The 13,639-nt window shown below is 38.8% G+C and overlaps 1 long non-coding RNA gene across 1 annotated transcript in view; it reads right to left on the bottom strand.

The window, feature by feature from the left end:
* Nucleotides 1–1,117: 1,117 nt before the first annotated feature.
* The window catches only part of LOC132346777 (uncharacterized), a 75,647-nt gene continuing 63,125 nt past the window's right edge, over nt 1,118–13,639 (bottom strand). Inside the window, exons 3-5 of the long non-coding RNA XR_009496726.1 lie at nt 8,664–8,713; nt 8,182–8,210; nt 1,118–3,522 (exon numbers count right to left, since the gene is read on the bottom strand). This is a non-coding gene — a long non-coding RNA (uncharacterized lncRNA). The remainder of the gene's footprint in view (nt 3,523–8,181; nt 8,211–8,663; nt 8,714–13,639) is intronic.

The following is a 13,639-nucleotide window of genomic DNA, read 5'->3' as shown; positions in this document are numbered from 1 at the left end:
CAGGAAGATGTATTGCAAATGCCTCAAAACAGGAATACCTACTCTTTCATCTCAGAAGTGAAGTGAAAGTCACTCAGTCATGTCCAACTCTTTGCAACCCCAAGGAATTCTCCAGGCCGGAATACTAGAGTGGGTAGCCTTTACCTTCTACAGAGGATCTTCTCAACCCAGGGATTGAAATCAGGTCTCCAGCATTGCAGACAGATTCTTTACCAGCTGAACCACCAGGGAAGCCCAGAGACAACTCTAAAATATATTAGCAGGTGGACTGCAGGTCAGTCTTGATGGGAATGGACATAACTGTTGGTAGAATTTTCAGTGCCAATGTCCTCAACATTCCTGGACCTCAGCTCCTACAGAAGGCTTTGGTTTGGCCCTCTTCCTGAGTTGGGAAGATCCCCTGGAGAAGGGGATGGCAACCCACTCCAGTGTTCTTGCCTGGAAAATTCCATAGTCAGGGGAGCCTGGCAGGCTACAGTCCATAGCATTGCAAAGAGTTGGACATGACTGAAGCGACTTAACACACACACACAAACACAAAAATGCCAAAGGTTAGGCTTCCCAGGTGGCACTAGTGGTAAAGAACCACTCTTGCCAATGCAGGAGACATCGGAGATTTGGGCTTGATCCCTAGGTCGGGAAGACCCCCTGGAGGAGGAAATGACAACCCACTCCAGGATTCTTGCCTGGAGAATCCCGGGACAGAGGAGTCTGGTGGACTGCAGTCCACTGGGTTGCAAATAGTTGGACATGCATATATACATTCTTCCTGGTTACAAGCACATGGAGGCAGATTCCTTAGTGAGGATTTTGATGCTGTGTTTAATCAATGTCACGGTGGTTATACTCATCAGTGTGCCATGACCATTCATCAGACTGTGTTCCTATGAACAGTTTCACAGTAATTGGGGCCTGTTTCTACTTATCTCAAAAGGGCTCTGGGAAACAGGGGTGCTATAACTATGGGGCACAAGAGGCATACCTACAGAAGAAGTGGCTTTAACTGGCTACCATAGCAGATGACTATTTTGTTGCTGTTGTTAAAGCTAAGCCATTATACATTTGGTTCCATCTTTAAAAGTGTTCAAAACTATTTGTAATTATTACAAAAGCAAGATTCATTTCATTGATCTTTAATGCAAAGCATATAATTATAAAACAGTACACAACTTTAGGTGTTTTGTGATTAAAGTACATATGTAAGTTCAAATCTTCTAGTTTAATTTTGTTTGTGTGTTTACTAGCTTTATCGCTTTTTTCCATTTTATTTTTATTTATAATTTTTTTGGAGTATGGTTGCTTTACAATGTTGTGTTAGTTTCTACTGTATAGCAAAGTGAGTCGGTTATACATGTACATGTATCCCCTCTTTTGAAGATTTCCTTCCCCTTTAGGTCAACAGAGAACACTGAGTAGAGTTCCCTGTGCTGTATGGCATGTTCTCACTAGTTATCTGTCTTATAAACAGTAGTGCATGTACGTCCATCCCAATCTCCTAGTTCATCCCACTCCCCCCTTTTCTCTTGGTGTCCATAAGTTTGTTCTCTACATCCCATAGCTAATGGCTATTGGGGGAGACTAAATGAATAGGACTGTAATTTTTTTTTGGAGGGGGAGAAGGCAATGGCACCCTACTCCAGTACTCGTGCCTGGAAAATCCCATCGACGGAGGAGCCTAGTGGGCTGCAGTCCATGGGGTCGCTAAGAGTCAGACACGACTGAGCGACTTCACTTTCACTTTTCACTTTCATGCATTGGAGGAGGAAATGGCAACCCACTCCAGTGTTCTTGCCTGAAGAATCCCAGGGACGAGGAGCCTGGTGGGCTGCTGTCTATGGGGTCACACAGAGTCGGACATGACTGAAGCAACTTAGCAGCAGCAGCAGTAACCTTTTTTTAGGAAAAAAAATTATTATTTTTTTAGTCCCTTATAAGCTGCAAAACTATCATTGCTAAGGAAGTAAGTAATATCACACTGCAGTCAGTTGTGGAAGGCTATTGTAATTCTGTTTGGTTAAACATGTTGGCAAAACAGGCATAACAGATAGAGGAAGAGACTCACTCCATACAATAAATAGCATTTATTTTTGCTGGAAGGGATACATAATATTATAATTATAGATCTTTAATCATCCCAGAAAAACTTTGAGATGCTGATGGAGACTAGACAAGGGCAATCCTCAGGTCTTCTTAAAGAGGGAGTGAGTCAACATGTAGTGTGAAGATCATGGGGTTTAGATTCAGAAAGTGGTTCTGTTTCATTCCAACTTTGTGGCCTTAAGCAAGCTAGTAAACCTCATTTTCTTCATCTCAAAAATGGGGCTAATGGTATGTTACAGGGTTTTTATAAGGATTAAAAATAATATATATAGAATGACTAACTATAATTATTATCTGTTGACTCATACTGAGTTATACTAGTTAGTATTCATTAGCTATTACTGCTTTTTATATTTACTGTATATGAACTACATTCTAATCCAGTCAGTTTCAAGGCTAACAAACATACACAATCATCAAAAACAAGCAGAGACAAAAAGAGATAAATAAACACTAGGTTTAAATGTCTTTTCAGGTGAAAGTATCTTTCTATAAATCTTCCTTTTTTTTCATTTTTTTTTTAGACTGCCATTCCTTAACCTCAAGAAAGAAAAAAATTCTAATAGGGTATGAAGACTAGGACTCTTGAGATTCAAAGAGAGTCAGATTAAAGAGTTTGTTATGGGATATATCACTTCCCTTTTTATGATATCAGAGCATACATCAAAATAAGCAAGCTCAAGAAAAGTTCATATTCAATTATGACAATATTATCATGTGATATTTTATAACCTTTCTCTAAATGGGATGGTCCTTTGTCCTGGTTTGCCTGGGACACTTCTAGTTTATTTCTGTTATTATGGTTTAATGATTAACAGTTTCTACCATCCTTTCACTCTTAAAGGTATCCTAACTTGGACAATAAGTATGATAATGCTATGCAAAACAGTTTAGACTTGGATTTTTCCAGGAACTCAGGTTAGATGCCATACAACAGAAGGTATTAACTATTTTACCCAGAACTTGTGTAAATTATACAAATTGGCACATAGACTGTGAAATGTTTTCACAGGATATCTTCAAGGTAACATTTTATTCAGTTCAGTTCAGTTGCTCAGTTGTGTCCGACTCTTTGCGACCCTATAGCAGCAGGCCAGGCCTCCCTGTCCATCACCAGCTCCCGGAGTTCACTCAAACTCATGTCCATCGAGTCGGTGATGCCATCCAGCCATCTCAGCCTCTGTTGTCCCCTTCTCCTCCTGCCCCCAATCCCTCCCACCATCAGAGTCTTTTCCAATGAGTCAACTCTTCCCATGAGGTGGCCAAAGTACTGGAGTTTCAGCTTTAGCATCCTTCCTTCCAAAGAAATCCCAGGGCTGATCTCCTTCAGAATGGACTGGTTGGATCTCCTTGCAGTCCAAGGGACTCCCAAGAGTCTTCTCCAACACCACAGTTCAAAAGCATCAATTCTTCATTTTATTACTGAGTCATATTATAGCAAAAGAGAGAAAGCAAAAAACAAAGATTTACAGGATCGAGAGGACCAAAGCAAATTGAAACCTATACCAGATCACCGGTGACCAGGGCAATAAGGAGAACTTGGACATCAAGTGTTTTTGTCATGCACTGGACATTTTGAAATTTCCTTCCAAAACTGATAAGAAAGAAAAGTATTTATTTTAAATCACTACAAACTGATGTTTAAAAATATAAACACTGGGAAATATTTTTTTCAAAACACTGGCAGCGTTCAAAACTTGATTCATTTTGAATCCTCAAATCTTATACTCTGGAGATGAATTCATTGCATAGTATTAAAGAATAATGTGACATGGAAAACATCCAGTGTCTAGACTGCTCTTTCCTTTCCCTCCCATCATAGCTCTTTCCATAGCTCTTTGTACATATAATCTACAAAATTTATAATATTTCCAAGAAGGTGAGGGAAACTGGGATTAGGCTTTAACTGATAAAAACTGAGATTTCTGGATTAACTCTAGAAAAAATTTTGTGTGGAAATCCAAATCTATTACATTTTGTAACTTAAATTTTGGAAACAGTAACTACATGTATTTAAACAGTCTATGAAGTATGAATACACTAATTTTTGTTAGATATCAGTGTATCACTTTAGAATTTTAAATATTGTGCTTTTCAATATTATCTATTTACTCAGCCTTACCTCTACTGAGCTTATTACTCAACGAGTAAAACAAAATGGATATCTTGGCATGAAACAAAGACAGATAGAACAGGTAGTTGTCAATACTAACTACCAGATGTAAGTTATTTCAAGTCTAATGAGTACTAGGAAATTATAAGCAAAAGGTAATTGTGAATTATAGATATTTTAATCTTTATCAACTTTCCATAAACAAATCCCCATGAGAAAAAAAATTCTGTTGATTTTATGCTTAGAAGATATTCATTCTAAATTCCTCTAATAACCCCAAAACCCTTCTGTCATTAATTAATTAATATTTTTCCATTGCTGTGTATGAAGAGGCTAGTGCATACTTCTTTCTTTTTTAAAAAATTGAACTATATTTGATTTACAATATTGTGTTAGTTTCAGGTGTACAGCTTCAGAATCTTTTCCATTGTAGGTTATTATATGAAATTGAATGTAATTCCCTGTACTATGCTCTAGGTCCTTGTTTACCTTTTTTTTTTTTTTTTTTTTTATAGTACTGTGTATATGTTAATCCCAAACTTAATTTATCTTCCACCTCCATCCCCACTATACCTTTTGGTAACCATTAAGTGTGTTTTCTATGTCTGTGAGTCTACATCTGTTTTGTAAACAAGTTAATTTGATTCATTTTTTTAGATTCCACATGTAAGTGATAAGGGTTTCCCTGGTTGCTCAGATGTTAAAGAATCTTCCTGCAATGCAGGAGACCAGGGTTCAATCTCTAGGTCAGGAAGATCCCCTGGAGAAGAGAATGGCTATCCACTCCAGTATTCTTGCCTGGACAAATCCATGGACAGAGGAGCCTGGAGGGACAGTCCTTGGGGTCCCAAAGAGTTGGACATGACTTAGCTACTAACACACTCACACATACATGTAAGTGATATCATATGGTATTTGTCTTTTTCTGTCTGACTTGCTTTCACTTAATATGGTAATCTATATGTATGCAGATGACACCACCCTTATGGCAGAAAGTGAAGAGGAACTCAAAAGCCTCTTGATGAAAGTGAAAGTGGAGAGTGAAAAAGTTGGCTTAAAGCTCAACATTCAGAAAACGAAGATCATGGCATCTGGTCCCATCACTTCATGGGAAATAGATGGGGAAACAGTGTCAGACTTTATTTTGGGGGGGCTCCAAAATCACTGCAGATGGTGATTGAAGCCATGAAATTAAAAGACGCTTACTCCTTGGAAGAAAAGTTATGACCAACCTAGATAGCATATTCCAAAGCAGAGACATTACTTTGCCAACAAAGGTTCGTCTAGTCAAGGCTATGGTTTTTCCTGTGGTCATGTATGGATGTGAGAGTTGGACTGTGAAGAAGGCTGAGTGCCAAAGAATTGATGCTTTTGAACTGTGGTGTTGGAGAAGACTCTTGAGAGTCCCTAGGACTGCAAGGAGATCCAACCAGTCCATTCTGAAGGAGATCAGCCCTGGGATTTCTTTGGAAGGAATGATGCTAAAGCTGAAACTCCAGTACTTTGGCCACCTCAGGCGAAGAGTTGACTCATTGGAAAAGACTCTGATGGTGGGAGGGATTGGGGGCAGGAGAAGAAGGGGACAACAGAGGATGATATGGCTGGATGGCATCACTAACTTGATGGACGTGTTTGAGTGAACTCCGGGACCTGGTGATGGACAGGGAGGCCTGGTATGCTGCGATTCATGGGGTCACAAAGAGTCGGACACGACTGAGCGACTGAACTGAACTGAACTGATAGGTCCATTCATGTTGCTGCAGATGGCATTATTTCATTCTTTTTTTTTTTTTTTTTTATGGCTGAGTTACTTTCCATTGTGTCTATGCACCACATTTTCTCTTTCCATTCATCTGACAATGGGACATTTAGATGGCTTTTATGTCTTGTCTGTGGTAACTAATGTTGCTATGAACATTGGGATGCATGTATCTTTTCGAATTAGAGTTTCCTTCCAGTATGGGATTGCTGGATCATATGGTAACTCTGTTTTCAATTTTTAAAGGAACCTCCTGCTGTTTTCCAAAATGGCTGCACTAATTTACATTCCTATCAACTGTGTAAGAGGGTTCCTTACAAAAAGGCCAATATACATTTAATTTTTAAAATGTTAGTTATAGCTAGAACATTAAAGCAGCCTAGATGTTCATCAACAGATGAAAGGATAAAGAAGTTGTGGTGCATAGACACAATGGAATATTACTCATCCATAAAAAGGAACACAGTTGAGTCAGTCCTAATGAGGCGGATGAACTTAGAATCTATTATACAGAGTGAAGTAAGTCAGAAAGAGAAAGATAAATATTATATTCTAACGCATATATATGGAATCTAGAAAAATGGTACTGAAGAATTTATTTACAGGGCAGCAATGGATAAACAGACATAGAGAATAGACTTACGGACGTGGGGAGAGGGGAGGAGAGGGTGACATGTATGGAAACAGTAAAATGGAAGCTTACATTACCATATGTAAAATAGATAGCCAACGGGAAATTGCCGTATGGCTCAGGAAACTCAAACAGGGGCTGTGTATCAACCTAGAGGGATGGGATGGGAAGGGAGATGGGAGGGAGTTTCAAAAGGGAGGGGATATATGAATCAGTTCAGTTCAGTCAGTTCAGTCACTCAGTCATGTCTGACTCTGTGACCCCATGAATTGCAGCACGCCAGGCCTCCCTGTCCATCACCAACTCCTGGAGGTCACCCAAACTCATGTCCATCGACTCGGTGATGCCATCCAGCCATCTCATCCTCTGTCATCCCCTTCTCATCCTGCCCCCAATCCCTCCCACCATCAGAGTCTTTTCCAATGAGTCAACTCTTCGCCTGAGGTGGCCAAAGTACTGGAGTTTCAGCTTTAGCATTATTCCTTCCAAAGAAATCCCAGGGCTGATCTTCAGAATGGATTGGTTGGATCTCCTTGCAGTCCTAGGGACTCTCAAGAGTCTTCCCCAACACCACAGTTCAAAAGCATCAATTCTTCAGTGCTCAGCTTTCTTCACAGTCCAAATTTCACATCCATACATGACCACGGGAAAAACCATAGCCTTGACTAGACAGACCTTTGTTGGCAAAGTAATGTCTCTGCTTTGGAATATGCTATCTAGGTTGGTCATAACTTTCCTTCCAAGGAGTAAGCGTCTTTTAATTTCATGGCTGCAGTCACCATCTGCAGTGATTTTGGAGCCCAAAAAAATAAAATCTGACACTGTTTCCACTGTTTCCCCATCTATTTCCTATGAAGTAATGGACCAGGTGCTATGGTCTTAGTTTTTTGAATGTTGAGCTTTAAGCCAACTTTTTCACTCTCCTCTTTCACTTTCTTCAGGAGGCTTTTTAGTTCCTCTTACCTATGGCTGATTCATGTTGAGGTTTGACAGAAAGCAACAAAATTCTGTAAAGCAATTATCCTTCAATAAAAAATATAAATTAATTTTTAAAAAGTTAGTTACAAAAAGAATACTTACAGTAGGACCTCATATTTTAAAAGAAGAATTATTATCAAAATTATGTTAACAGTCATCTTTCAGTGATAGGGTTATACCTTTATATGGAATTGTATTTCCTAAATTATTTGTGATCATCATACAAACAATAAAGGTATGTCCCCCCCATTTCCCTATTATGAAGGGGGAATCGTCATGGTAAGTAATATCTGGCCATTTTTCAATTGGTTGGGTGTGAAATTTAATTCTCTGTCCAGAAAACAGTCCTGTTTATAGTCTACTGAAAATCTAAATGGAAAGTATACTTCATATCTGAAATTTTCAATGATAATGATGGAGGCTGTGACATTTGGAAAAAGAAAGGTCACATAAAATGAAAGGTCACGTGTGTTATGGTGAAAAGCAACTCTGTGGGCAGGGCACTCCATTTGGAAGGGAGATTTTTTAATACCTCATAGTTGTGATTCTGAAGGTTGGCATCTCTTGATTTTACTCTCCACCCTGTTTCTTCTTACTTACCAACACTACATGAGCCAGGTCTTGGGAATCTGGAGAAAGAGTAATTGGAGGGAATTGGGAGAGAAGGAAATGATGACAACAATGAGAAAACCTTCTTGGCCACAGCTCAGAGAGCAATGCTATCAAGCTCGTAAATTTGGTGCTATTTTTATCTCCAGAAAAACGCAAAAATGAGCCCAAATGCCTCCTCTCCCAATCCATGCACAAATTTTAAGTCAAAATTTAACCCAGAGGGGAAAAAATGAACCAAATACATACATGTACCTAGCTAAATCCCTCACAAAGGAGCCTCCGGTATTTCTACTCAGCCTAAGAAATAACTCCTAGATCTTCTGCTGAAATGATTCATGAAAAAAAAAAAGCTAAATATGTTTTCTTAAGAAGCAAGTCAATGTGTCAGAAAAATATGATTGTACTAATCCAGTTTAACTTTTAACCTCAATAAATAAGCAAGAGAAGTTTGCAACCTGAACCTTTCTTACCAGTGAATGTTTCTCTTCCTTCTACTCCTGAAGAGTTTTTCTTTTTTATCCTGGGGATAAAGAGATATTATAATTCATCAAAATTTCATCCCTACAGGAATCTGGACACCCCCAAAATATGATATGAACTAGTGAAACAAATTATGAAACTGTCTTTCACAAATATTTTTTTAAACAAGAGGCAGTCACTCATTTGGATGCAACCTGGGGCGAAAGAAAAGAATTAAGGCAAGGCCTTCTGGAAGGCTTTTTCTACCATGAAGAGAAGCAGTGGGCTGGGATGAGGACGTAGCACTCCACCAGTACTGTTGTCCTGAGGAAGTTCCTTCACTACCCAGACTCTGTAAGAAGTGAAGACCACTGTAATGGTTGCCAGAGATAGGGATGGGTGAAATGAGTGAATGTGGTCAAAAGATACAAACTGACTATTCCAAGATAAATACGTCCTGTGATGTAGTGTGTTTCATGGTGACTATAGTTAACACTGTGGTATGATATATTTGAAAGTTGTTAAGAGAGAAGATCTTAAAAGTTCTAATTACAAGAAAACACAATTGCAATCATTTGCAATTATGTGGTGACAGATGTGAACTAGACTTACTGTAGTGATGCTCAGTTGGTAAACAATCCACCTGCAACACAGTAGACCTGGGTTCGATCCCTGAGTTGGGAAGAGCCCCTGGAGAAGGAAATGGCAACCCACTCCAGTATTCTTGCTTGCGAAATCCTTTGGACAGGGGAGCCTGGTGGACTACAGTTCATGGGGTAGCAAAGAGTCAGAGACAATTTAGCAACTAAAGCACCAACCACTGTATATCATGTTGTACACCTGAAATTAACATGTAAGACCATGCCAACTATGTCTCAAGTTTTTAAAATAACATTGGCCCCAAAAAATGGGTAGACTAAACAGCTTTATATATGCCTTGTAGTTCTAAAATCTGATTATTGTAATAGATTACTAGGAGGAGAAAGGTACAAGCCAAAATGTACAACATAATTCCATTTTTGTAAAATAAAGTAGAAACATAGTTGTTGCTGCTGTTCAGTTGCTAAGTTGTGTCTGACTCTTTGTGACCCCATGAACTGCAGCACACCAAGCTTCCCTGTCTTTCACCATCTTTGGAGTTTGCTCAAACTCAGGTCCATTGAGTTGGTGATACCATCCAAACAGCTCATCCCCCTTCTCCTCCTGCTTTCAGTCTTTCCCAGCATCAGGGTCTTTTCCAATGAGTTGGCTTTTTGCATCAGGTGGCCAAAGTATTGGAGCTTCACCATCAGTCCTTCTAATGAGTATTTCAAGGTTGGTTCCCTTTAGGATTGACCTGGTTTGATCTCCTTGCAGTCCAAGGGACTCCCAAGAATTTCCTTTAGCACCACAGTTCAAAAGCATCAATTCTTTGAAGCTCAGCCTACTTTATGGTCCAGCTCTCACATCTGTATGTGACTACTGGAAAAATTATAGCTTTGACAGTACAGACATTATTGGCAAAGTGATGTCTCTGCTTTTTAATATGCTGTCTAGGTTTACCATAGCTTTCTTTCAAAGAGCTATTGTTTTTTAATTTCATGGCTACAATCACTGTCTGCAGAGATTTTGGAGCCTAAGAAAATAAAATCTGTTACTGTTTCCACTTTTCCCCCATCTATTTGTGATGAAGAAACACAATAACACAAAAATTTAAGACAAAGGCTGGAGTGAACTTTAAGCAAAATCATACAAATTGTAGCTTTTTCTAACTCTTCATCCAAGTGCTTGGTCAGTACTGTAATATTCCAAATAGTGACTTCTCCCAATCTGTGATTCAATTTTTTACTCTTCTAATGGTGTCATGTCATTGATGAACAGCTGTTAATTTTAATGCAAACTCATCTAGTATTTTTCCTCTTTAAATGAGCATTTTCTCTGTCCCACTTAACAAATCTTTACCTATATCATGATGTGAAGCCATCAGTGGGTTATCTTCATCTTTTTTCCTCCAGTTGTTCCACCTGTGGACTAATGGAAGTGCTATACCCCAAGGAACTTTGATAAGCAGGTACGCCTTGCTGTAAAATGGAACTTCCTTGAAGGAAGTTGAGGAGAAGACTTGACAATCTTTGTTCCACAGTGTCTCAATAAGTCCTCTGGACATTGATTCTCTCTGTGTTTCTGGTAGACTCTAAATTTCATGATGCATCATTGGCAAATTTCCATTTCATCAATGTTTTCTCTAACCTCTCCTGAATCTTCAGCTAACCAAAACTGTCTGTGTCCCATTCATTGCTCCAAGCAAGAGTGAATCTAGATTTTTTTTCAAGTCCTGGAATGTATACAGTTTGGGGAACACTTTTAAAGAAAAGAAAGTAACACAATCCTGGGGCATCATGTAAACGAATAGAAAATACCTACAGCTGTCCTGGGAGGGGCCGGTGCAAGTGAGGGGTCTGTCCACAGGTCAAAACTCCCTCTGCAGGATTCTCAGGATGAGGTTACTTTGCATTCATACATCTCTGTGAACAAGATCCTTAAATTGGGGTACATTGTTATTTTTAAGTCATTTCTCTTATTTTATTACAAGCTCTCATTCCTCTGACATTTATTTTTCAGACACTTTCTCTCCCTGTTTTTATTACTAACGTCCCTTTATCCACTTACATTCTTTTTTTAAATTAATTTTTATTGGAGTATGGTTGATTTACAATGTTGTGTTAGTTTCTGTTGTATAGCAAAATGAATCAGCCATACATGTATATGCAGACATGTGTGTGTGTGTATATATATATATATATATATATATACATACATACATATATATATCCCCTCCCTTTCGGACTTCTAATTCAGGTCACCACAGTACATTAAGTAGAGTCCTCTCTGTTATACAGTATGTTCTCATTAGTTACCTATTTTATACCTAATATCAATTGTGTATATATATGTGTCAATCTCAACCTCCTAATTCCACCCACCCACTCCTTTCCACCTTGGTATCCACACATTTGTTCTCTATCTCTTGTTTCTATTTCTGCTTTGCAAATAAGGTTATCTATACCATTTTTCTGAATTCCACATATATACATTAATATACAGTATTTTTCTCGTTCTGACTTACCCCACTTTGTATGGCAATCTCTAGGTCCATCCACATTTCTAAAAATGACCCAATTTTATTCCTTTTTTATGGCTGCATGTTATTCCTTTGTACATGTATACCACATTTTCTTTATCCATTCTTCTGTTGATGGGCATTTATGTGGCTTCCATTTCCTGGTTATTGTAAATAATGCTGCTATGAACATTTGGGTGCATGCATCTTTTTGAATTATGGTTTTCTCTGGGTATACGCCCAGTAATGGGATTGCTGGGTCATAATCTTCTACTGAGTAGATTTCCTCACTTAGGAAAGTTCTTCATCCACTCTGTGTCCCTTAATATCCACAAAGATGACCTGTCCAACACCATCGTCCTTCATCTTTTAAGACTGCTCCTCTGATGCCATGTCTCCCTCTGGCCAACACTGCTTTTTCTGGTCTCCTTCGCAGTAAATCATCTTACAACAGCTCTCTGCAGTTACTATCCTCACTTTCCTCACTCCCAATTCCATCCTCAATCCTCTTCAAATGAAGAAAGTGACCCTCCCAAGTCAATGATGAATTTCATGTTTCCAAAAGCAGTGATCATTGTCTTCATCTTATTTGTCATCTAAACAGTTGTTCACTCCCTCTTTTTTAAGAAAAAGCTTTATTATTATTATTTTTTTCTTGACATCACACTCTTCTGGTTTTCTCAGACCTCCTGGGTCATTAATTCTCTCATTTTCCTTCAGAGCCTCCTCCCCCAATGATCAATCTCTAAATATGGGAGTCTCAATACTGACTACTGAACTTGTCCTCTTCTCCATCTGCACTCGTCACTGAAGTGATTTCCTCCAGTTACATAGCTCTAAATTCTACTTCCATGCATGTGATTCCAAAAGTGTGTATCTCCGCTATTCCCTCTTCCTAAATCTCCTGATGCATATTAGTTTCCTAGGATTGTTCTAACAAACTATTGCACTAGGAACTGGGTGGCTAGGCAAGAGAAATGTATCGTCTCAAGTTCTGGAAGCTAGAAACCCAAAAGCAGGATGTCGGTAAGGTTGGTTCCTTCTGAGGGTTGTGTGGAAGAATCTGTTCCATCTCTCTCTCTTATCTTCTGGTCACTTCAGACATTCTTTGGCTTGCAGATGGTATTCTTCCTGTGTCTTCATATCATTTTCCCTCTATGAATGTCTGTCCATGTGTCCTAATTTTCCCTTGTTATAAGGACACATTCATGCTGAATTAGGGCCCACACTAATAACCTCATTTAATGTGATTATCTGCAAAGACCTTATTTCCAAATGAGGTCACATTCATAAGTACTGGAGGTTAGGACTTCAGCCTCTTTTAAGGGGCCACAACTGAACTCAAAAAACCATCTAGCTTCTTCCCTGACACTCTTCTTGGATGAGAATGTCAAACCCAACAAGCACAAAATAGAAATCTTGATTGATTTCTCAGTTGCTTTCCCAAACTGAGTTTTTCTTTAGGCTTATTTACTTTAACAAGGGGTGTCACCATGTACCATCTTAGGTGTCATTCTTGAGGAGTCTCTTTTCCTCATGCCTCACTGCCAATGTATCAGTAAATTAAGCCAGTTTCATTAAATTGCATACTGAAGCTGTTCACTTCTCTCTCTACCACTACCGCTTTGATCTAAGCCACCATCATCTCTCATCTGGAGCGTGGAAATAGCCACTTCTTTCCATTCTGGCCTCACTACAATGTAGTCTCCACTCTGCCACAAGAAACTTTTGCCTGAAGTTTGATGGTTTTGGTCAAAGTAATATATACACATAATTGAAAAATATATGATAATATTTTAAAACTTCAGTGAAAATTGGTAGTTCTTTAGATCATCCCTTTCTTAATCTTTATTTCCTTGTTTCATCTGGTGTTTGCTTCCACTCTAA

Source organism: Bos taurus, chromosome 12, assembly GCF_002263795.3.
Source record: "Bos taurus isolate L1 Dominette 01449 registration number 42190680 breed Hereford chromosome 12, ARS-UCD2.0, whole genome shotgun sequence".
NCBI classification, from domain to species: domain Eukaryota; kingdom Metazoa; phylum Chordata; class Mammalia; order Artiodactyla; family Bovidae; genus Bos; species Bos taurus.
The sequence above is the reverse complement of the archived record's forward strand: the minus strand, read 5'-3'. Positions and strand labels throughout refer to the sequence as shown.